The sequence below is a fragment of the Anser brachyrhynchus genome (assembly GCF_964034855.1).
Source record: "Anser brachyrhynchus genome assembly, chromosome: 4".
Taxonomy (NCBI): domain Eukaryota; kingdom Metazoa; phylum Chordata; class Aves; order Anseriformes; family Anatidae; genus Anser; species Anser brachyrhynchus.
In genome coordinates this window covers 26,457,530-26,482,668 of record NC_137698.1, presented here as the reverse complement: position 1 = coordinate 26,482,668, position 25,139 = coordinate 26,457,530, and the positions used below count along the sequence as shown (strand labels likewise).

The 25,139-nt window shown below is 39.5% G+C and overlaps 1 protein-coding gene across 16 annotated transcripts in view; it reads left to right on the top strand.

Annotated features, from left to right (window-relative positions):
- Positions 1-25,139, top strand: part of GALNTL6 (polypeptide N-acetylgalactosaminyltransferase like 6) — a 554,330-nt gene that overhangs the window by 34,562 nt on the left and 494,629 nt on the right. For 8 of the 16 annotated variants that reach the window (XM_080590199.1, XM_080590198.1, XM_080590207.1 and 5 more), the window contains 4 exons: positions 293-400; positions 1,509-1,620; positions 5,478-5,554; positions 9,544-9,638. The gene's annotated coding sequence lies outside the window, so the exon portion shown is untranslated. Of the gene's footprint in view, positions 1-292; positions 401-1,508; positions 1,621-5,477; positions 5,555-8,975; positions 9,053-9,543; positions 9,639-15,466; positions 19,533-25,139 lie in introns of those variants that run through there. The other 8 variants (XR_013950460.1, XR_013950461.1, XR_013950462.1 and 5 more) reach the window with 3 other exon arrangements.

Here is a 25,139-nt window from a genome sequence, read left to right as displayed (position 1 = left end):
ATCACTTTAAAAGACAGACTTGCAGACTTCCCATTGTGGTCAAGAAAACATTTGCCGTACTTTGGTAGTGAATATTCTATAGCTGGTACAATTTAAAGAAAAAAAAATTAAGAAAAGATTTTATTCTTAATTATTTTTGCTACCATTTTTTGTTTGTGATCATTAACACAGATTATTATGTGTGAAGACTGAATACTCACTATGTTGGACAAAATATATAATGAGCATCTCTTAGAAATTTGCATTATCTAAGAATGTCAGTATTACTGTTATAATCAATATCTCTTTATAGGTTATAAAATAGAGGCCTCTTGTACTTTTGGGACATCAGACTTCTTGGATTCCTATTATTAGAAGCTCAGTGAAGCATCAAATTCCAAAATATTTCTCTAACACAAAGGTAAATGTTGCTGGTTTAGGAATAAATCTTGGAGGGAAAATTTCATGTGTGAAAGCAGTAAAAGCATATTTTCTTCTAATCCCTGTAGTTGTTTGAAGCTATTCAGATGTTATGTGATGGTTTGTAAACTTTTCTAAGTTTTCTTAGAAAATTTTCTAAAGAGTTTCTAAGCAAATAACAAGTCTGTTGTGTGGATATGCATGAATGTTTGTTCTAGATAAATAGCGTCACTGAAGACCTGCCAAGTGGATTTCTGGATCTCCAAATAGTAGCATTTCACCCATGCACGCCTTAAGTAGTGTTTCACCCATTCACTGACTTTTGGCATGAAGACAAACAGAATTGAAGGGAAGGAAAGGCTGTGCTTTTCTGGGGCTTATGGACTCTGTGATTTATTCCAAAAAGCTCCACAAGAATTTCCCTGGATAAAGTCAGACCAACAGGAGTTTTGCCATTGTTCAATGGGATCAAAGCTTCTCACCAAACCACTGCTTGTAATTCAATTACATGGTGTCAACAGCAGAAAAACAAAACAAAACACAAAAAAAAACATCATTTTCTTTCACATATGACTTGCTGAATCTTTGCTTTTCTGTAAAATAATTGAAATATGCACACTTGAGCACCCAGCTGTTAGTTTTGCCAAGCCTCCAGTATCACAGGTTATAGCATCCCAGGGTTACAAATTAACACCATCATACTGGGAAAGTGTTTTCTTTTTTTTTTTTTTTTTTTTTTTTATTCCAAGTTTTGTGTTTGTTCTCTTGTGGATGGCAGGACTGACCTTCAACCAAATATGTAAGAAACTGTACAGAGCCTGATGTGCAGCACGCTGCATGACTCAATGGGAAGGAAGCATACCTCTATAGGAGGTCATCAAGAACCAAAGATAAAGCAGCGCTCTGAAAGGAACAACAGCAGGACATTGCTCAAAATATTATCAAAGAAAGAAAACTGTTTTCTTAAAGGGCAGCACTCTCCTTTGCAGACATAGTATATTTGCATTGCAACACTTTTAGAATGTGTGTGGTTTACAATTGGATGTCATGGCACACGGATAAAATGCCATGCACAAGAAGAGTTCTTATAATCTATTGTATGTTTTTAGGACCTGCCTGAATACCTGCCTGCCACAATGAAGAATCCAAGCAGTTTAAAGAGTAAAAGTTCTCCAGCATCCTCATGTAAATAAAAGTATCCCTTCAAAGAGATAGACACAGGTAAGTATGAGAAGTATTTGTTGCAACTTGGACTACAGATGTTGTATAGAATGTGGTAACAGCACATTACAGAAAATACTTATTTTCAGCCTCTTTTTCTTGAGAATGTATACCTGAAGGGAGTATTTAGGCTCTTGTGTGCAAAGGTCAGCAGCAATATTTCAGAAGAAAGATACAAGACCAATATTTTTCTGTACAACTTTGTGATTTATGGTAGAATAGCAATGCTTTTGCTAAGTTCCATCCAATCTCCCTGAATTCCTCAAGTCCTACTTGTGCAAGTGTATAATAAGTTAAATAATGTATCTCATAACAAACATCTAGTATGTGTTTGTCTTCCTTTCAAATAATTGCTTCTCATGCAATTATACACAACTTGAGATACCTGTAGTCTCCCTGTGCTACATCAAAGTCTTCTGCTTTAATATTGCAGCAGTTACTTCAGATAAATACTGATATTTTTGAACAAAGACATGAGTGACAAAGAAGAGGCCAGTGGAATTGACAGGAGCAGCACAACCTTCCCCGTGGTCGGTGACCGGGCACACTCCCTCTGGCTCTGCATTAGCGCAAGTCCATGTGCCTAGGAAAGTAGCTGCTGGGCAGGATAATTGCACCTGTTTAATTAGATCTTTAGGCAACTGTCAATTCCAGGAGTCAGTTCACTTGAATATAAGGGAATATGTTTCTTTTCCCTATTGTTATTGACCCTATATAGTTCTATATTTGTTTCTATATTGTTCTATATTTGTTATAGTTATGTATCTGTTAAATATTCTAAGGACTTTAGAGGTAGCAATGTTATGTTGTGTATTACTTATTTTTTGGTAAAGCTACACAGATCTCTCATATATGCTTATATACACATAAATATTTATACACATATGCACATACTCATACATAAGTGAAACCAAATTTATAATATATTTTAAGTGTAGGTAATGCTATTAATATTAAAGAATTCATAAAACTTCAAAATAGTACATTTTGATACTCACACACTGTACATTACACTGTACATACACATTTTGATACACAACAACATTGCAGTGCTTTTAAATAAGAGTTGCATGCATTATGATTATAGTACTCAAATATATAACATTAAGACTATTTGAAAGCAAAGGAATGTCAGAAGATATACGTGATGAGAATAAAGATTACATAAAACTAGCCTTCTAAGTAAGTAACAGACGTGGCACTGGCAAATGTCAAAACAAATAATGATTATCATGTGTAAATTCATATCTAAATGATATTGTAGAGTAACTATGCCATGAACCCTGTACTTTGGCTGAATATTATGTAACCTCTCCTGCAAGCTTTGCCCAATTTGTTTGCACTACTCTAGGTTTTAATGTTTAATATGAGTAAACCAAGTTTAAATGATGCGATGTGCATAGTTGCAGCCATAATAGCTGTCTAGTTCAAAGAAGAAGAAAAAAAAAAAATGTCCTGTCTCTTGAAGACAAACACTTTTCAACTTCAAAATTTAGCTAAAAATACATGAGATGAACATTTAATCTTCTGTTAAAGTGCTATAACATTACAAATGTAGACATACTAGTTGTATTGGAATGAACCTACTGACTGAAGCAACAATCCGTCACTTCTGTATCTCATCTCTGATAGTGGCCAGTCATAGGCAAATTATGTAGAAATTAAAACTAGAGTAGAGGCATGATCCTTTAATACTTCAAGTTTTTTAACAATCAATAATTTATGTTTTATTACATTATTTTCTCCCCATCATATACACTAGCCTTTGACGGTTTTTCTTTCATCACTTGTTTACTTATTTCTTAACCCATTTTGACTGCTGCAAAATATCAGAGCAAAGTTATATGACTTTATTATCGCTTTTTTTTTTTTTAATTCTGTGGCTGTCTAAGAGTGTGCCATCTAGTTCAGGCATTTTGATTGGAAAAAGTGAATAGAATTTTCACTTCATTTGGAGCCTTCATATACCTGTAGCTCTCTAGTGTATTCTCTCTGAGCCTTCCCTGTTTCAAGCTGAATAATATATAACTACCTACAGTTTCTTATATAGAAACCACTCTTTGGTAAACCTCATCACCCTTTTATCTATCTTCTCTAGTTTTTTCTTTTTTTTTGGAAGTGGGATTTCAAGTCTGTATTACAGAATTTATCAATTTTCTCTGCATGGTGTTGCAGAACAACGAAGATATCTCTAGGAAGATGAAATTCCAACAATGATCTTCATTTCTTCCAGTAGTTAAGCTGAATTAAAGGATAACTACATACTTAAAGTGTTGGCAATTTCACATTGAAATATTGATCAAATATCACCTGATCTGTGTGATTTATTAGTATTCATCTGTTTTTGAAAATGATCTACTAGTGTCTCTAAATGAAATGATTCCTTGGACTTCTCTCCTATAAAAACAGGCTAAGCTTTCCTTACACTTCTCTGCTATGAACATTCAAGATGTTTAAATTTGCTGTGATGGTTTTCTCTTCCTGCAGCATCCCTTTTTATATCTACAGTATCTGTGGATATTTTTATACCTACAGGATTGCAAGGCCATACAGCCCTTTGGTAGATGCCATGCTTACAATAAGTCTGTAAAATTAGTGACAGCTTTGGGGTCTTTACTACTAAAGTCCTCATATCTTGCTTTGTTAATGTTTTTCTTAACATATGCTTTGTTAACATATTTATGTTATGAAAGGTAATACATTTCATGGTCATGATATAATACTGACTTCCATGTCTTCCATATGACTTCCATGTATTTTTGCTGTGAGAGCCTCCTGTTTCATTTAATTGTGATACATCCTATGAATAAGATGGCCCTTTTTTTCAGAGGGGGACTTCTAGATGTACTTTTGCTGTGATGTTATTTTTATTCTGATTGGCTAGTGTGGTGTCTTTAGATTATCTGTGTGCTCTGTTTTAACCTTTCTGCTGCTCTTTATACACTCCCCCCCACCCCCCCCTTGGTTTTTGTGTTTGTATATCCCACTTTGGGATATAAAAATTTTGTCTTTGTGTTTTTATATCCCATAGCTAATTGAAGGTAAGCAATAGTATTATGAATAATTAATGTTGAACGTCTTTTCTTCTCTAAGGATATAGGTCAATGTTACAAAGCCACTATTCGATTGTGGTGTCCTGAACCAAATCCTGTCCTTGTTCAGAACTAAATTAGTTTTATGTGTTTGTTTATTTTTTCTGTTGTTGTGAGTTCTGCAATGAGTTGCTTCAAAAAGCAGTCATATATGGTATCAAAAATCTATACTTTACATTATACATCATATGACATTTACCCACGGTGGACTACCTTCTCATTTATGGCTTAATGGACCACTCTTGGAACAAGATATCCATGAATCAGTTTAATTGAACCTTTCTTCTGACCTGAAAATAGATCAAACAAATTCTGATCTTATTTACTCATATACAGTGAGTTGTATTTACCATTAAAATGGATCCCAGAGTTACTTTGGGAAACTTAATTTCAAAAGGGCCATGGAAAATTTAGTCCACAGATAAGGAATGGAAAGAAAGCAATATTTAATCTGGGAAGGAAGCAAGGTCTTCCATAAATCGCAGAAGCTGATATCAAGAGATGTTTAAAGATCAAAGCTGTTTCTCCAGAGAGTGAATACAGCCCATAGAGAAACTGTGGAGTCCCAGAAGAGAAGAAATAAAATTGCCAACAGAAGAGAAGAAAATATTGGTAAACTTAGTGATTACCGAGTTACACAGGACTCAATAACTCAAAAGGCTCCCCACTCTGATCCCCCAAACTGCATGAGAAAAAGTTGTTTTTACATGGAGAAAGGAGAGCTGGATGTTGTGCTTTAATTTAGACTTTCATCTTTTGGTTCAGGTGGATTTTGTAATCTTACGTGACAACTAAATCAAGGTTTCAAGAGAAATGGAAGAACTATTTCCCAAGTTAATAAGGTATGTCTCCATTTTGCTGAGTCTGTACACTTGCTACATACTAGATTTGTACGTACCACTTTGAAATGTTTTCCCTCTTTGAAATGGCAAACATACCCATGGCACTTCATATGAATGTCTTTGTAAAGTAAATGCTAAACTGAAGTACTAGCTATGAATTGCCTATCTGTGTAATCTGTAAATTACTTCTAATAATCCATACAAGGAAACAGACTGTGTTACGTTGAAGGTCTTTGCTCTCTCTCTCAGCAACTTCAGCTCTGCAGAAATTAGTTGAGTTCTCTAGTTGTATTCCTTCACTCAGAGCAAATCTCTTTATACCTACAGTGGAGAAAGGTCTTCAGCATCTAATTCTTGCACTCCAGATCTCCAAGACTCTGTAAGAATAATATGATCCTGTAGCAACTCAGACAGCGTAGCTTCCCTTTCTAGCCCACATTCCTAGAATGAGTAGTTGAAGTTTGGGAAATAGTGTGGCATAAATGAACAGGGAAGAGACGGAAATTGTATCATTCTGTTTTACATCGCAGCGTAAGTGCATGTTTGGTATGAAAAAATGATGGCATTTCTGTGAGAACTCCGCAGAGTTGAAGTGAATATTATTAGGGTTTTCTTTTGTGTTAACATACTTCTACCTCAGCAACCTCTTGATGCCCCACTGAAAGTAATGTTACTGCATAACATGTGCGTACCATAATACCCCAAAGAATACAAGCAGGCTGGGTCCACCTAGTGAAGTTGTCTCTCTTAAAGCTGGTATCAGATCTTACAGTTCCTTTATGTACCCGTCAGCCTTAGTCGTTAATGACTACTCAAGTGTTTACAGTTAATTACAAAGAATTTACAGGATTATTGTGAGAGGAAAAAAGAAAGACAAAACCATACACACACATACAAAAACAGGTTCTGTCCTCAGAAATGCTGACAATCTCTTAATATAGAAAGACCAGTATCAGTGCTTTATGATGCGTATCAAAGAACGATTTTGATGTCGCTGATATTTTAGTACAGCTGCATAACAAGAAACAGTCAAAAGAATAAAACTGCACGGCTGAGATTCAAATATGCTCATAAAGCACAGTGTTTGGATGCTCGGTGAGCTTTGTAGCCCCAATAACTCTCACTTGTGTCACATCAGAAGCCTCAGGCACTCTTGTCCTAACATGGCATCTTGTTAGCAAGCAAAAGACTCCAGCAGCAACAAAAGCTTAGGGCATCTCTGCCTAACTGCCTGTGAACTCCATTTTCCCCAGAATTCTGCCTAACAGGAGACTTGGTTACTAATTTAATTTGTAGAAGAACAAAACTCTGGCAAATTAAAAGCAGCAAACACTCCCAAGTGATTTGATGCAAAGCAGAATAAATGAATAACTGCTTTAAATGAATCATATTCCATTAATTTCACATAACAGCAAAAGTTGGTTTTTTTTTCTAGTTTGAGTGAAGTTGTGTTTGAAAATATCCATTATTGGAGCCGTTGATAGCAAAGACATTTTATAGACAAGACTTGATTATGTCAATCCTTTTGATTCAAAAGTTGCCATTTAAACAGTGTTATAGATGTCAGGGGACAATCAAGTCATCATTGCCTTATTCAAAAATTGCTTCAGAATTCACAAGAGAAATGAATTTAGAAAACAGTAGTAAGATTTTCATGCTTAGCATTGTTGCCACACAATTATGAAAAATGAGAAACACTTCTCACAGGTATGCCTTATAATCTAGCGAAATAATTGCTCAAACACGTAGTTTCAAGATCACGTAAGATGGGCACACTCAAAGTATGTTTTGCCATTGTGTTACCATTGCCCATTTACAAGGTGTTGTAACAAGCCCTAACTTCAGTAGAAGAAATTAAACAGTTGAGTCTATTCTAAATTCTGACATACAGAAGGATTTGAAACTCCAAAATGTCTTGACCTATTTTGCAGGATCAGAGCTAAGGCAAAGTTTCTCAACAATTCTCAAAATAGCTACGTTCCCTACAGATATAAATATATATATATCTGATATAAAAATATAGAAGAAATTAGGACTCCCAACTATAATGCTAGATAGAATGAAACTTTTCTCTTAGCATTGGCATACTGTACTCTTACTCATTCTTCATACATTTATTCACCATCTTACAGTTTTTCTTTATGATCTCTGTCACCCTTCTATAAACTACATAAAACTGATGTGTTAGTTTTTCACATAGAAATCTCTACTTTTGGTGCTCAGCATCATTCATTAATTTTTATTTCCCCCCCCCCAAAAAAACTTTCTTTATGTTAAAGCTGTGCTAAAACTTATTCCTCTCCTGACTTTGCACACAGTTTCTGTATTAATCTTTACTCACCTTAGCAGTGCCACTATAGTCTACTGCTTAATTTACATTAATAATCCCAATGACTTCATCTAGTTCCTTTTGTGGGACTGAATGCCAAATATGCGTCTTTAATCACAAGCCAGATGAGTCCATTTGGCATTCAGGGCTGCAAAAGGAACAGGATGAAGTCATTGGGATTATTAATGTAAGTTAAATATGTAAGTATTTTCTGGACCAGAAGTCAGTCATACTTGACTGTTCCTCATAGTCAGTGGAGATAACTAAAGTTAATTGTGATTGTTATATAATGTCTAACAGCCATGTAAGCAAAACACAAGTCTTCTCCTTAGAAGCTGTTTAAGGTGGTTTTGTTTGTTTGTTTGTTTTCCTAAAATACAAAAGCAACTACAGAGTTGCATGCTATGAATAGCACTTTAGAAATGTAACTTGCTGATACTTGCATGAAAAATATTGAGAAATATAGTGACATTTTCTTGTCATTGAGGATGTTTAACTGGTAGAAATGCTGATGTACTTTCCATGTACTTTAATTACGAAAATATGCACTTACTACCTAGAAATAAGTAGTGGGTTTTCTGCAGAAGGACATCAGCGCTGGGGTCTCACAGGACTCTGTATTAACACATGCTATTTAATTTGCCCTTAAATAACCTGGAAAGAGAGGTGAATAAGTAAGAGCAAAAGTGTTGCTGATAAACCAAAATTATGAGAGTACACTAAAGAAAAGGACCAACTGTGAGTAATTATAAAAGGACATAAAAACCCACACTGACTGCATGATAACATGGCTGATGAAATTAATGGTATGTAATGTAAAGTAATAGGAAGAAAATATTTGAACTTTATGTATGCAATGATGAGTTCTGAGCTGACTATTATTAGTCAGGAATGAGATTACAGGAATGCTGCAGATAAAGCTATCCACATTACAGTAATTGTGTTCTAAGAAAGCAGCATTTAAATTAAAAAGAGCAGAGAAACAAACATGAAAAGTCATTCTGATGCTCTCTGAAACTATGGGATCCCATTGTTTTGAAAAATTAAATGTCTCTCAAAAGAGAGACAATATCATGTCCAATCCACTTGCAGGTCTGTGGGGCACAGAATAGCCACAGAATGATCCTCTTGTGTCCGCAGTCCCTTGGTGTCAGACATCCAGCGTGAGTGTGAGTCCTACTGCTTGTGTATCATTTTCTGCCTCAGTTCTCCTCCAGCTCCTTAAAGGTCATTCAGTTTGTTGGTGAAGATTTTCTAAGGTCCCTACGATAGGCAATCACAATATGATAGAGAGTCCTTACGAATGATGTAGGTGTAACAGTGTTTAGTAAGTGATACATTGCAACCTCTCAGCCATCTTTTTCCGCTTTTATTTTCTGTGCTTTTATGTGCTACCCCAGATGACAGTGGAACTAGTCTGATACTTGCTCAGCAGCAGTTAACAACAGGCTTAAAAAAGCTTTTATAGCACTGTTTATATCTAGCTGCAGCAACATTCAGATTTTTCATGTAAATTGGAACTCTTCTTTTTTTTTTCTTCCCTTTATTCTGAAACTCATATTCAAATAGTTAAGCTGAATATTTTTTTTCATTCTTGATGTAGTAATATGTTTGAGGTCTGGAAAGGTCAAACAGCTCATAGTGTGTACTATTTTTACAGGTTAATTGGCACTAAAAGAAATGATCATCAAGCTTGGAATGTCATAACAGGGATGTCCTCAGACTGTGAAGAACCTGTCCAAGGGAAGGAGCTAGGTAAGTGACAAAGGAGAAATACATTTCCTATCCTCAGCCATTTGTGCCTTTCCTAAGCAAAAAAGAGAGACAAGAAAGTAGTTCTCATAATTCAGAAGCTTTGTGCAGTATGAACCACTAGAGCATTAAAAACCACAGTGAAGATCCATAGGGCAACTGGAGATAATTGAAGGAACTAATTTACTCAGGCCAACCAAGGTATCACTTAGTAACCAACAGTTTCCTCCTTCATTTGTGAAATGCACTGTTTTAATATACCATGCTTTAGTTTTAAAAATCTGGTGTTTGATCATTTCTGCTGCTAGGCTGAAGCTGATGGGAAAATTATGTTTTTATTTGTGAGCTAAAATGAATTAGTTTGATCGTAAAGCGTCACGTGCTCTGGAGATGTGGGAGAGCACATGGACATGGTTCATTTAATGCTGTTGCCTGAGCTCTAGTGCCAGTAAGACGGTAGTCTTTACCCTAGGGCTGAGTAGCCGTGGGATCAGGAGCAATGGGATTTTCAGATATGGCTAATCCTGTTTACTCTTGTTGTTACAATACAAGAACACAGCAGTAAGATTTGATGGATTCTAATCCTTGATATATTTGTCTTGATAATCATTATCCACCAGAGGGAGCTGCCCTAGAAATATTAAAAATAGTTTTCTATTGGGAATTTTGTCTTCAGGACTGAATTCTTCCTCACTTGAGCCTACGAGAATAGGACTGGAAAGCCTGTGTTTTGGAAGCATGCTCACTGACGTAAAATATCAATCTTAATGCATGCAGTATGCCTTTTTTATAACCATATGTCATGCTTTTATCCTTTTTACAAACAACTTTCAATCCTGTGGTTCATGAGAAAAACTAATGTGCACTGCTCTGTGCCAGTCTGAGGGGATGATTATTAAGAAATGATATTAATGGAAATGACCTCTGTCAGTAAGATGGACTAAGCTCACTTCTGAAGCCTATCTGGTCTTTACCAGTTCTATATTTCAGATGCTCCCTTAGGTACATCAGTGCACTGGCACATGAAGTTATAGAATTAAGGGAATGTAAATTCCACCTCTAAAGTATCCCTATAATGTAAAGTAAATACAGAAGTTCAAACTTGTTCAAAATTAGTTGAACAAGTGACTTCTGAGCCCTAAATATTTTCTTTTCTAAACACTAATTCAGATTGTGTAAAAGCAGTTGGATCTTTCGGTATTGGACTAATCTGATCTGTTATTTTACTTGCGTGGTATCTTTTTTTTTAAAAAAAATAGTTATAATTAAATATTTTTCATAAGAATAATCCTATCAATCCTGAAAATTAGATATACATATCATCATACATTATAGCTGTTCACATCTTCACCAAATATTCCCCAAATCAACACTTTTAACAGCAAATTAATAGCAATGTAGGTCAATTCTGCAGTTTCTAAATTACAGCTGTTTGTCTCAGTCATCTTTTGGACTGTTTTTTTTCTAAACAGTTTAGCTTCTTTTCCCATTGAAAGCAAATACAATTGTATGTAAGGTAATATAAGATAACTTTTTACTTCCTAATTTCAGTGGACTACATGTATAGCAAACTGGAGTGAAAATGAAAACCTATATTAATTTAAAATTGTACACCAAAAAGAGAGTAACTGGGTGCATTGTACTCTATCTTGTTTATTTGTTTCAAACAACACACAAAAAATATAATTACCTATCTCTGTAGCATTCTGAGAAAGGAGAGAAACAAAAACACTTGGAGAGTAATACCTTAATAGCCAGGGACTACCTTTTTCTTTTTTTCTGGAATGCTGAAGTTGTAGCACCTTTATTTTCTAAGGTTGTAGAAGTTGGTAATACACCCTACGTGTTTGGATGCTTTGTTATCTACAGAAAATCAATATATTTTTGCAAGCAGCTGCTCAGTCTGATCAATTGTGCTTTCATATTCTGCTCCAAAGTCTGTGGATGTGTTTTTAATCTCCTGATCTCAAGTTCAAGACAGATTTCTGAATCAACTGGCAAGCTGCATCTTTTTGAAAAGCTACAGGCGGCTGCAGCAAGATGCATGTACAGGTTCCAGTGAGCTTAAATCTCAGTGATCAGCAGCATGCCTGGGGCTGTGGTGAAAAATTAAGGTGGATTCACTGGCTTAGAAGCCAATAAAGGCAAGTTTGCTACATGCTACAGCTACTGGCAAGGGAGAGCATCCCTTCAGCACCTGCTGTATTTCAGGCTCCATTGAGCTGCTTCTGGGCAACTCATCTGATAGCCCTGAAGGAGAGTTTAAATTTGAGTGAAGTCCAAAGAAAAATCAAACAAATGTTTCATGCCTTGAAGCACTAGAGAGAAAGAAATGTTATATGTTGCATAAAGCAGTAGCTAATACACATTTGTATATGTTTTACATAATTTTATAGGTTAGCCTTTTGTTTAACTGTGAAAAGGGATGCCAGTAAGCCTGAAACTGTGGCTTTTTTCACAGTGAACAGTTTTGGAGTAGATAGAGGCACTTTCGGTACAGTGTGATGGAGTTTGTCCTATGAGTACCCTTCCTAGGAGTCCCAATTGGGTTTGGATGCCATTGTTAACACAGATATTTATGAGCAATAAAGAAGTGTTATTGTTATTTGTAGTACTGTTGCAATCTCCACTTTAACTCTCTTTTGTACCTTGATTCATTGTGTATAAATTCTTTGTACGGCTTCCACATTTGGAAAGACCATCAATGCTTGTGCTTTGAAGTTCAAAATATATTAAAGTACTTCAGCACAGGTGAGCCATTAGATCTGCCATCATTACGCCCTTCTTAAATTGGGACTGGTTGTCCCAGCTTCATACCAGATAATCGGTGAAGTATTTCATTGCTGCCTTAGGCTTTGTACAAAAATTATCCTTTAATTTAATTTCAGTACTATCAGCTCATAATATGGTATTTTTACAGACAGCAATTTCATGTTTTAGACATGAATTGTGATGTTTTTATATTACTTGGTTTCCTGTCTTTTTCTATGTTCAACAACATAGAGAAAACTTCATAAAAATACATAGAATTTTTTTCATTCTGCCTGAACTAACTTTAAGGGCTGCTGAGGCACTTAGTGCAGAAAGATATGTAAGGAAAAGGAAACTTCATTTTCCAATTAATTTATTTTTCATAGAGTTACCTTTTCCTGGAGTGTTGTCCTGGTTCCAGTTAGGACAGAGTTAATTTTCCCTCCTAGTAGCTGGTAGGGTGCTATGTTTTGGATTAGGATGAGAAGAGCGCTGATAACATGCTGATGTTTTAATTGTTGCAGAGCAGTGTTTACACCAGGCCAAGGACTTTTCGGCTTCTCGCTCTGTCCTGCCAGCGAGCAGGCTGGGGGTGCAGCAGGAGCTGGGAGGGGACAGACCCAGGACAGCTGACCCAAACTGGCCAAAGGGGTATTCCATACCATCTGACGTCATGCTAAACAATATATAGGGGTGGCTGGCCGGGGTGGGGGGCCGGCTGCTCGGGGATAGGCTGGGCATCGGTCAGCGGGTGGTGAGCAATTGCATTGTGCATCACTTGTTTTCTTACACATTATTATTATTAATACTATTATCATTATCACTATTATTACTATTATTGTTATTATTATATTCCTGTCTTAATAAACTGTCTTTATCTCAACTCACCGGCTTCACTTTCCCGTTTCTCTCCCCCATCCCAGAGAGGGAGGGGGGAGGGTGAGCGAACGGCTGTGTGGTGTTTAGCTGCCAGCCGGGTTAAACCACAACAGCCCTTTTGGCGCCCAACGTGGGGCTCGAAGGGTTGAGATATCGACAAATCTGACCAGAGTGTGTTAAACTAAAATTGGTATAAGTATTGGACCTGCTTAATAGTTGCTAGTCACGATGTTGATTGCCTTAATCTCCGGTCTGCTGTACCTGTATTCCAAATTGAGTTTTATGGTGCGTTACTTTCTGTATGTGCTCCCTGTTGCACTGTTTATCCTTTCCGGGCCCTGGTTTAAGATTGTTATGGTACTGTGCGGTGTAACAATGGCTTATGAAATGATGAAATATCTGGTCACGACTCTAACCTGGTATTTGTACTCAGCACTGACGTCGACTCTATACTTTGGAACCCATATCTCGGAAACTATTGGCAATTACACCTATTGCCTGTTTTCGTTAGGGAGCCAATCTGTGAAGGGGACAGGGGAAGACATGTTTCCCTACCTGTTCACTCTCCCTTTCTCCTTCACCACCACCCTCTTATCCCCCGAGCTAGTTACAGTGGTTCTCCGAGATGTTGAATATCCTTGGGATACTCAGACCAGCCTGCTCTTGTTGTTATGTCTCCTGAATGCGCTTCAGGTTTTGTTGAGGGTTAAACAACTACTTAGGAATCTCATCCGGAGATCTGTCTTGAGGCGGGATAGTTGCGAGTGGCAGGGAGTGTGGGAGGATATGGGCAGGTTTCTAGAGCAGTGGTCACCTCCAGTGTTTTGGACATTCACCCCTGAACAACTGCAAAATCCTAAAAAGCTGGCAGAATGCTTGACAAAAAGGTGTCATGACTCTGGCAGTTCCAAAGTGACACAAATCACTGTAGCGTGCTGGGGTCTGGCTTGTGCCTATTGAGCTGCAATTGATGCTACTAGCAACCCAGCTCCAGCTCCTGCAGCCGCTCCAGCTCCTGCAGCCGCTCCAGCTCCAGCTCCTGCAGCCGCTCCAGCTCCAGCTCCTGCAGCCGCTCCAGCTCCTGCAGCCGCTCCAGCTCCAGCTCCTGCAGCCGCTCCAGCTCCAGCCCCTGCAGCCGCTCCAGTTCCAGCTCCTGCAGCCGCTCCAGCTCCAGCTCCTGCAGCCGCTCCAGCTCCAGCTCCTGCAGCCGCTCCAGCTCCTGCAGCTGCTCCAGCTCCAGCTCCCGCAGCCACTCCAGCCCCTGCAGCAGCTCCAGCTCCTGCAGCTGCTCCCACTCCTGTGTCTGGGTCAGAGAAACGAGCTGTAGCGTGCAAGTTGACCCCGCAGAGGGCATTCCAACCCCTGTGGCAGACCCTGTGGCTGGGTCAGAGAAACGAGCTGTAGCAGTGCCAGTTGCCCCTGTAGACAAGGTGAAAAAATGGTATAGAGGCTCAGGTCGTTTAGAACGCAGACAGTCTTCTGCTAAGTCTGGGCATAGTGAAGACGAGGCTGGGCCATCAAAGGTGCAGGAGACTGAAGATGAGGATGGGGATGTCGAAAAATCAACAGTAACTACCCGGACTCTATACCAGCGTGAGCTACGAGATGTGCGAAAAGATTTTGGTTGCTGTATAGGTGAGCAGCTTGTCACCTGGCTGCTCCGGTGCTGGGACACTGGAGCCAATTATGTGGAATTAGAGGGCAAGGAAGCCAGGCGGCTGGGATCCCTTGCTAGGGACGCATGCATTGACAAAGCAATTGGAGATGGAGCACGATCTCGCAGCCTCTGGAGGCGTCTCCTGTCAGCTGTGCAGGAAAGGTATCCCTTCAAGGAAGAACTTGTATGTCTACCAGGCAAATGGACCACCATGGAGAAGGGAATTCAGTACCTGAGGGAATTGGCCGTACGGGAAGTAATTTATAAGGACCTAGACGACGCACAAACATCCGCAGATCCAGATGCAGTCCGGTGTACACTACCCATGTGGCGGAAGTTTGTACAGAGTGCACCATCATCATATGCCAGCTCATTGGCAATACTAGCCTGGAAAGCGGAGGAGAATCCCCCAGTGAATGAAGTGGCTAAATTGCTCCGGCAGTACGAAGGAAATCTCTCCTCTTCCCTACAGGCCTGTGTCTCGGCTGTGGAGAAACTCTCTGAAGAGGTCCACCAACTTAAAGAGAATTTATCTTCCCCTCCACCTGAACGAACCAGTGTCCACCAGCTAAAAGAGAATACTTTGGAGAAACTTTCTGAAAAGATCCACCAACTTGAAGAGAGATTATTTTCCTCCCCACCTGTACAAACCAGTGTCTCAGCTATTAGGGGTAAACGTTCATCTATGCAAGGAAGACAATATGGTGGGCACACACACCGCGCCACCCTGTGGTTTTACCTACGTGACCATGGAGAGGACATGAGAAAATGGGATGGAAAATCTACTGCGACCCTAGAGGCACGGGTACGTGAATTGCAAAGGAAAACAACTGGGAAAAAGGAGTTCTCTGAAAAGTTTGCTGCTCCAACTTCCAGCAGGCAGTCCTTTAAACACAGAAACGAAGATTCTGACCAGGACTAGAGGGGCCCTGCCTCCAGCCAGGGGGAGGAAAGGGACAATCGAGTTTATTGGACTGTGTGGATTCGATGGCCTGGCACGTCAGACGCACAGAAGTATAAGGCTTTGGTAGACACCGGTGCACAATGTACTCTAATGCCATCAAGCTATAAAGGGCCAGAGCCCATCTGTATTTATGGTGTGACGGGGGGATCCCAGCAGTTAACTGTATTGGAGGCTGAAGTGAGTCTAACCGGTAATGAGTGGCAAAAGCACCGTATTGTGACTGGCCCAGATGCTCCGTGCATCCTTGGCATAGACTATCTTAGAAGAGGATATTTCAAGGACCCAAAAGGGTTCCGCTGGGCTTTTGGCATAGCTGCTTTGGAGACAGAGGACATTAAACAGTTGTCTACCTTGCCTGGTCTCTCAGAGGACCCTTCTGTTGTGGGGTTGCTGAGGGTTGAAGAACAGCAAGTGCCGATCGCTACCACAACTGTGCACCAGCGGCAATATCGCACCAACCGAGACTCCCTGAGTCCCATCCATAAGCTAATTCGTCAACTGGAGAGCCAAGGAGTGATCAGCAAGACTCATTCACCTTTTAATAGTCCTATATGGCCAGTGCGAAAGTCTAATGGTGAGTGGAGACTAACAGTGGACTATCGTGGCCTGAACGAAGTCACCCCACCACTGAGTGCTGCAGTGCCGGACATGCTAGAACTCCAGTATGAACTGGAATCAAAGGCAGCCAAGTGGTATGCCACAATTGATATCGCTAATGCATTTTTCTCCATCCCTCTAGCAGCACAGTGCAGGCCACAGTTTGCTTTCACTTGGAGGGGAGTCCAATATACTTGGAATCGGCTGCCCCAGGGGTGGAAACATAGCCCTACCATTTGCCATGGACTGATCCAGTCTGCGCTGGAGCAGGGGGAAGCTCCTGAACACCTGCAGTACATCGATGACATCATTGTGTGGGGTGACACTGCAGAAGAAGTTTTCGAGAAAGGGAAGAAAATAGTCCAAATCCTTCTGAAGGCCGGTTTTGCCATAAAACAGAATAAAGTTAAAGGACCTGCACGAGAGATCCAGTTTTTAGGAATAAAATGGCAAGATGGACGTCGTCAAATCCCAATGGATGTGATCAACAAGATAACAGCTATGTCTCCACCAACTAGCAAAAAAGAAACACAAACTTTCCTAGGTGTCGTGGGGTTTTGGAGAATGCATATTCCAAATTACAGTCTGATTGTAAACCCGCTCTACCAAGTAACCCGTAAGAAGAATGCTTTTGAATGGGGCCCTGAGCAACGACAAGCCTTTGAACAAATTAAGCAGGAAATAGTTCATGCAGTAGCCCTCGGGCCAGTCCGAACAGGACCAGATGTAAAGAATGTGCTCTACACCGCAGCCGGGGAGAATGGTCCCACCTGGAGCCTCTGGCAGAAAGAACCTGGGGAAACTCGAGGTCGACCCCTGGGGTTTTGGAGTCGGGGATACAGAGGATCTGAAGCCCGCTATACTCCAACTGAAAAGGAGATATTGGCAGCATATGAAGGAGTTCGATCTGCTTCCGAAGTGGTCGGTACTGAAGCGCAGCTCCTCCTGGCACCCCGACTGCCGGTACTAGGCTGGATGTTCAAAGGAAGGGTCCTCTCTACACATCATGCAACTGATGCCACATGGAGCAAGTGGGTTGCACTGATTACTCAGCGGGCTCGAATAGGAAACCCCAGTCGCCCAGGAATCTTGGAGGTGATTATGGACTGGCCAGAAGGCAAATACTTTGGGATATCATCAGAGGAGGAGGTGGTTCGTGCTGAAGAAGCCCCACTGTACAACAAGCTACCGGAAAATGAGAAGAAATATGCCTTGTTCACTGACGGGTCCTGTCGTATTGTGGGAAAGCATCGGAGATGGAAAGCTGCTGTATGGAGTCCTACACGACGAGTTGCAGAAGCTGCTGAGGGAGAAGGTGAATCGAGTCAGTTTGCAGAAGTGAAAGCCATTCAGCTGGCTTTAGATATTGCTGAACGAGAAAAGTGGCCAGATCTCTATCTCTATACTGATTCATGGATGGTAGCAAATGCCCTGTGGGGGTGGTTACAGCAATGGAAGCAGAACAACTGGCAGTGCAGGGGCAAGCCCATCTGGGCTGCGGCATTGTGGCAAGATATTGCTGCCCGGGTGGAGAACCTGGTTGTAAAGGTACGCCATGTAGATGCTCATGTGCCCAAGAATCGGGCTACTGAAGAACATCAAAACAACCAGCAGGTGGATCAGGCTGCTAAGATTGAAGTGGCTCAGGTGGACCTGGACTGGCAACATAAAGGTGAATTATTTATAGCCCGATGGGCCCATGACACCTCAGGCCATCAAGGTAGAGATGCAACCTATAGATGGGCTCGCGATCGAGGGGTGGACCTGACCATGGACACTATAGCACAGGTTATTCATGACTGTGAAACATGTGCTGCAATCAAGCAAGCCAAATGGTCAAAACCTCTTTGGGATGGAGGACGATGGCTGAAATATAAATATGGAGAGCCCTGGCAAATCGATTACATCACACTCCCTCAAACCCGCAATGGCAAGCGCCACGTACTTACAATGGTGGAAGCAACCACCGGATGGCTGGAAACATATCCTGTGCCCCATGCCACCGCCCGGAACACTATCCTGGGCCTTGAAAAGCAAGTCCTATGGCGACATGGCACCCCAGAGAGAATTGAGTCAGACAACGGGACTCATTTCCGAAACAACCTTATAGACACTTGGGCCAAAGAACATGGTATTGAGTGGGTGTATCACATCCCCTATCATGCACCAGCCTCTGGAAAAGTTGAACGATACAATGGACTGTTGAAGACTACACTGAAAGCAATGGGTGCTGGGACATTCAAAAACTGGGATACACATTTGGCAAAGGCCACCTGGTTAGTCAATACCAGGGGATCTGCCAACCGAGCTGGACCTGCCCAATCAAACCTGTTACGCACTGTAGAAGGGGATAAAGTTCCTGTAGTGCACGTAAGAAACATGCTGGGTAAAACAGTCTGGGCTACTCCTGCCTCAGGAAAAGGCAAACCCATTTGTGGAATTGCTTTTGCTCAGGGACCTGGATGCGCTTGGTGGGTAATGCAAAAGAATGGGGAGGTCCAGTGTGTACCTCAAGGGGATTTGATACTGGGTGAGAATAGCCCATGAGTTGAATTGTAGTATGTTAATTATTATATAATACTGTATGTCATCACTACCATGATTGCTATATATCATAGATGAAAATGGTGATTAATTAGAATGTATTGGAAAGAGTGTAACCTGAGCATGACATAAATGGTATGGAATAAGGGGTGGATATCTGTCCTGGTTCCAGTTAGGACAGAGTTAATTTTCCCTCCTAGTAGCTGGTAGGGTGCTATGTTTTGGATTAGGATGAGAAGAGCGCTGATAACATGCTGATGTTTTAATTGTTGCAGAGCAGTGTTTACACCAGGTCAGGGACTTTTCGGCTTCTCGCTCTGTCCTGCCAGCGAGCAGGCTGGGGGTGCAGCAGGAGCTGGGAGGGGACAGACCCAGGACAGCTGACCCAAACTGGCCAAAGGGGTATTCCATACCATCTGACGTCATGCTAAACAATATATAGGGGTGGCTGGCCGGGGTGGGGGGCCGGCTGCTCGGGGATAGGCTGGGCATCGGTCAGCGGGTGGTGAGCAATTGCATTGTGCATCACTTGTTTTCTTACACATTATTATTATTAATACTATTATCATTATCACTATTATTACTATTATTGTTATTATTATATTCCTGTCTTAATAAACTGTCTTTATCTCAACTCACCGGCTTCACTTTCCCGTTTCTCTCCCCCATCCCAGAGAGGGAGGGGGGAGGGTGAGCGAACGGCTGTGTGGTGTTTAGCTGCCAGCCGGGTTAAACCACAACAAGTGTGGTTAGAGCTGAATTTAGAAGTAAAGAAGTATTGCAAGAATCTAAAAACCTCTGGAAAGAAGCTTTCCAGTTACTATGGAGGAAATGAAGAGACACTGAAAACATCGAAATATTAAAAGATGTAAAGTTATTTTCTTTTCTTAGCACAGAGAAAAGCTGTAGGTGCTTCAGAGAGGTATAAAGGCTTGAAGGGAAAGGAATGTCCTCAGACGGAGGCTGTCCAGCCAATATATTCTCCAAGGGAAATTACAAAGTGATTAACAACATGAAGCAGACCCAGGGCATGCAGCCAGGGATTTATCTCCTCTAGTAAGCAAAACATAAGAAGCAGCTACTGCAATGGTATTATTCAAAGTTTCACTGAACGCTTGTGCTATTGGAACATTTAGCCTGACCTCTGTAGTTACAGATCCTTATGTTTTTCCAAGATACCATGTACGGAATCCAAAAATATTCCTGGATAAAACATGTCTTCCAGAAAAGCATCAGGTGAGTCCCCTCACCCTATTAGTAATATATCGCAGCAGTTAATCACATCCATTGTTGACAATTCATGCAATTTCTCATTTGAGTTTGTGTGATTTTAGACTTTCTGTGTCTCTTTCTTAATCCTTTCTTTTTGAAGTGTCATGCATGGTGTTTTCTTCCTGTGAAAGTACCTAGACATTACTTGAATTACTGCTACAGCTGGTGGTGGCAGAAGAAAAAAAAAAAGTAGCTTGTAAGGTCTGTCACCATAAAAAGTTACTTTGCCCTGTCTGTCAGAAGATGTACCTAATTACCACCAAAGTCTGATCCTGTAATACTTAAAGCTTCCAACTTTCTATAAGCCTATTCCAACATGCATTTTCAACAATGCCTTTAACATCATCATATTTTTATATCCCATAAGTTTTAAGTTAATATTGACATATTTTCTATTTCCTTCTTGCAGTTTTGTTATTACTGTTAGGTACTTACATTGCCCAGGATGTACTTTCAGATGTAATCCTTATGTTGATAGTGGAACCGTTATCTGATGATTCTTGCTCTGTCACAGCTATCTTTTTTTTTAAAGAATTTCCAAATATCTTTTGAAATCTTTCTCTTTAAACATTGTTTTCTAACCGGCTTTGCTTACCTGATGGCTTACATTTTCAGTAAAATCACTCTTATGAAAAATTATGTATTATTGTAATTCTTAATAGCTGGGACTGTGTTCTTTTACTTTATGTAGAAATGGACAGGCTGCATTTTTGCTGTTGCTCTGTAAGCTCCAAAACAATATTCAGTTCCGTTATTGATTAATCTTTATTCAACATAATGATGTCCAAATTAAATTATAATTGCATTTAAAAGCAGTGCATTTGAGCCCAAAAGTTATCTACTGCATTTAGCATTGTTATTATTCTACTATTTGGTATCTTGTATATGCTAATCAAATTGTATTTCCCAAAATGCAAGTTTTCTTTATGCAAGCTAGAAAGATACTTAAGAATTACCTTGTCCTGGTAATTTTTTTTAAGTATATGTTTGAGCTTCCTTAATTACCACAGTTTCCTAAATATGTTTTTATTTAATTATTACTGTGATTTGCATACATTAAGGTTCTGAGTTACCAGTACTTGATTTAGTTACAGAAGTTTATAGCAAAGACTGACTCCCTCCCATCTTGACCTTTATCTCCCTGGTGACTTTTTATCATTGCAATAATCTGACTTGTTCTGCTGGGTTTCAGGCAATTCTTTTCCTTAGCAAAATAACTGGCAGTGGTTATATAAGCGGTACAGTAGAACTCCTCTCTATTCCTTGTCAGCTCTGCTGAACCTGTTTGCAATCTGCTGAGTAGGAGTTTGCATGACAGTTGTCATCTCAGCACCCTTGTCTCCCTGTTGCTAATGCAACAGCCTCCTTGATGTCCAGCTAGTCTCTGAGATCATTAGCTCATTATCATCATCACTGGAGAAGCAGCCTGTTCTCCTTGTCGAGCCTCCTCCCTTATGGAAATGTTGTGCGCTGCTTTGCAAAAACAAATCTTTCACTTTGCACCAGCTAGGCAAATAGCAGTATGACTGCAGCACTCTCAATAATAAATTGTGCTGCAAGAATAGCTCTACAACTTTGTTAGTACCCGGAAATCTTCTGTTACTGAAGTAGGTCTCTGACAGCTATGTGTGTCATTAGAGGCAGCTTGTAATTGCATAATTCCGTGCAATTTACAGATGCATTTTTACTTCTACTCCAGGCAGGTAATGCCCTCACTTTAGCTGTAGTATGCTTCCAGCTCTTTTTCTCCAGTCTGTGATTTACTGTGTAAGCAGATACATCTCTTAACTGAAGAGCTTACAAATTAGCAAGGTATATTTTAGTTCAAACAGTACTTTTCAGGATTGATTCTTACTTCAGAGTTTACTTAACCTCTAACACTAAGACGAATGGAAATTCACTACTAACTCTCAAAATATATTTCAACAGCTAGTTTTCCCTCATGGTTAAATGAATGATTCAAATGAATGGAGGTGAATTGTATAGGCCAACAGCTATGTATGAAAATTTACTCTGTTAGTATTCTCTATCTAACTCTGAACAAAACCCTACAAAAATGAGTACAGGATGAGCATGCCAGCTGGAGATAGAACCTAAAACTTGATAGACCCCTTAATTACTAATATGCTGAATGACTCTCATACCTACAAATGAATGCCTAACATGTTTTTGTAGCTCATTTGCCTTTATAAGCATTTTTAAGGGTACAGCAGTGAAAAATGTATCTCCAGAAATTTGCAGAAGTGACATCCTGTTACTGATCCTATATGAAGAAGAAATGTTGTTCCTGGTGTGTTAGTTACCAGAGAAGACACCCTACAGCCTGGCAGGATGATGATATTTCTGTACACCAGCCAGGCAAAACTCAGGCAATATACAGAGAGACTTCTCCAGTACTAACTGGGCTCCTCACCTCAAAGAGTGTTGCTCTTTGCTTGCTTTAGGACAAAAACCAACCCACCTTAACTAGATGTAAGTAAGTTCTTCTGATAACAGGATTTATAGAAGGTTTCAAACTGAAGGTTTAGAAACCATTAAAATTGTACAGCCACACGTGACAACAAGAAGCCCTCTCACTCAGATATATATATATTAATTGGTTTAGGAGACTGTCATCCCATGCCTGTATCAAATAGGTTGGGCTGTCTGTGACACTCAGTGGTTCATACAGAGAGGTAACGTGGCCTCTGAATTCTTGTTTCCACAAACTCACAAGCAAAGTAGTAAACTGGTAGCTTTTACATTTGGGTAGCCCTGGTATGACAAGAAGAGATGCATTAGGAAGCACCCATTCTTCTGAGAATTAATCTAGCCCGACAGAACATAGGCAGCAGCATTGAGCTTCACTCACAACTTCAGTTTGATGCTTTTTTGTTTTTTGTTTTCTAAATGAAACAGCAGTACACAGCTGGCACAAAATATCCTAGAATTTTTCTTATTCTACATCATTATTTTATTCATGTTATTGTCATGTATATGTGAGCATTAACATTTATATTCCTTAAACAAAACAGAATTTTGAAGACGATAATAGCTTTCAGTTTTGGAAATGAATGTAAGGCTTCACTGAAGGCTGATATATATAGTGTTTTGAATTATAAAATGTGCTTTTGAACAGGGAAGAGAAGAGTGTTTGCTTTATGAAGCTAACACTATAGTGATCCTTTAACAAAGTTTTGTTTTATACACTTAAACCACAGAATCATTTAGGTTCATCTAAGATGCTTTATACTGAATGTTATTTTTTAATGCCATATAAAAGTATTTATCTAAAATCAAAGATGCTGATTTTCCCCAGAACACTTGATTGTAGCCTGAAATCTTTGTGGTATGGCTTTGTTTTTATGTTTTCCATTCTGAAACGAGAGTTTTCCCCTTGCTGTGATATACCTATGATATACTCAACATTCAACAGTAATGAAACTTAATGACTGGTACTCTACATAAACAACAAGCTGTTTCATTTAATGAAACTGACTTTTTGAAACACTTCTTCAATTGCAGATAGGTCTAAGAAATCACTGCTTTGAAGGGTATGCTGGAAGAAAGTGTTTCTTTAGGAAGCTGCATGCTTTCACACTTACATATGTTTCTGATTCTTTCAGCAATGAGTGTAAAGCTTGTGCTTTTGGCTCCACCGTGGAGCTACCAATTGTAACTGCAACTGCACTGTTGACATGCGACTTGAATCCTATTTAAAACTTAAATGTCTTCATATTACTATCTCTAGCCTGCTGATTTGTTCTATAACTTCAGACAGTCACGAGACATTTTCAAAGCATATGGTGTTCTATCACGAAATAGTTAGGAAGAGTAGACAGATTGCTAAACTATCAAAAGAAATAATTATAAGTTACTTCATTTTGGAAATTTTATTTAGAAATACAAACAGGATGAGAACTTTTCTTTTAAATTCTCAGGTAAGCATCCGTTTTCTTACTTCGCTATCCATCAAGCAAATTCTTACTCTTTAACTTTCTGAAGCTCTTTAACATCCTCATCAATTTGCTATGCTTATGAACTTTTGGTAGTCATATAAATGTGCTTTCTACCTAAACCATCTCAGGTACCTATCTCAAAATTGGTCTGCTTTGGTGAAGCTTTTGGATGTTGTTGTCATCTTGAGAACTTGTATAGTATATGTTTCATGTTTCATATTCTGCCATGTCTACATTAGCTTTGGCTTTTAAATTCTACTGCTGTCTTCCACAAAGGGAATAACTTTTTTTTTTACATGCCCTTAAGGAAAAAAAAAAAAATAAAAAAAATAAGCTCAGTGCAGTTTGAGATATAACAAGATGATCACACGTACTGGAATGTCACATAATATTCATCTCCTAGTATTCCATCAAATAAGGACATAGCACAGTTCATGTTAGATTCATTATGTTTTAGACACGAGTACTTGGAATGATGGTTATTACTTTTAGGACATGCTTTGTGTGCATCAATCCTTCTGTCTGATGCAGATTTCTGTGTGTGGACTAATTTGGAAGGGTGACTAACGAAACCGGTCCAGGGTCATCATATTTTGTAATAGATTTTTCTGTTCCAAAATATTGACAACTCATTCCTGAGTCACCTTATGTATTTCCAGTTTTCAGAGTTTTAAGCATCCTGTGACCATGTCATATTAATAAATAAAATATGTATGATGTTGAATTCTATCTTACTTCAGGCACCCTCTTAATAAAGGAGGATCTCTGATGCATGATTTTCAGAAACTTATTGGCATGTAAAATTCTGTTGAACTTCTTTGGAAGTTTGGCCATGAAAAACGGCGTTCCAGCCAGGAAAAAAAAAAAAAAAAGGCATTCAAGACCTTTATTAACCCAGGAGC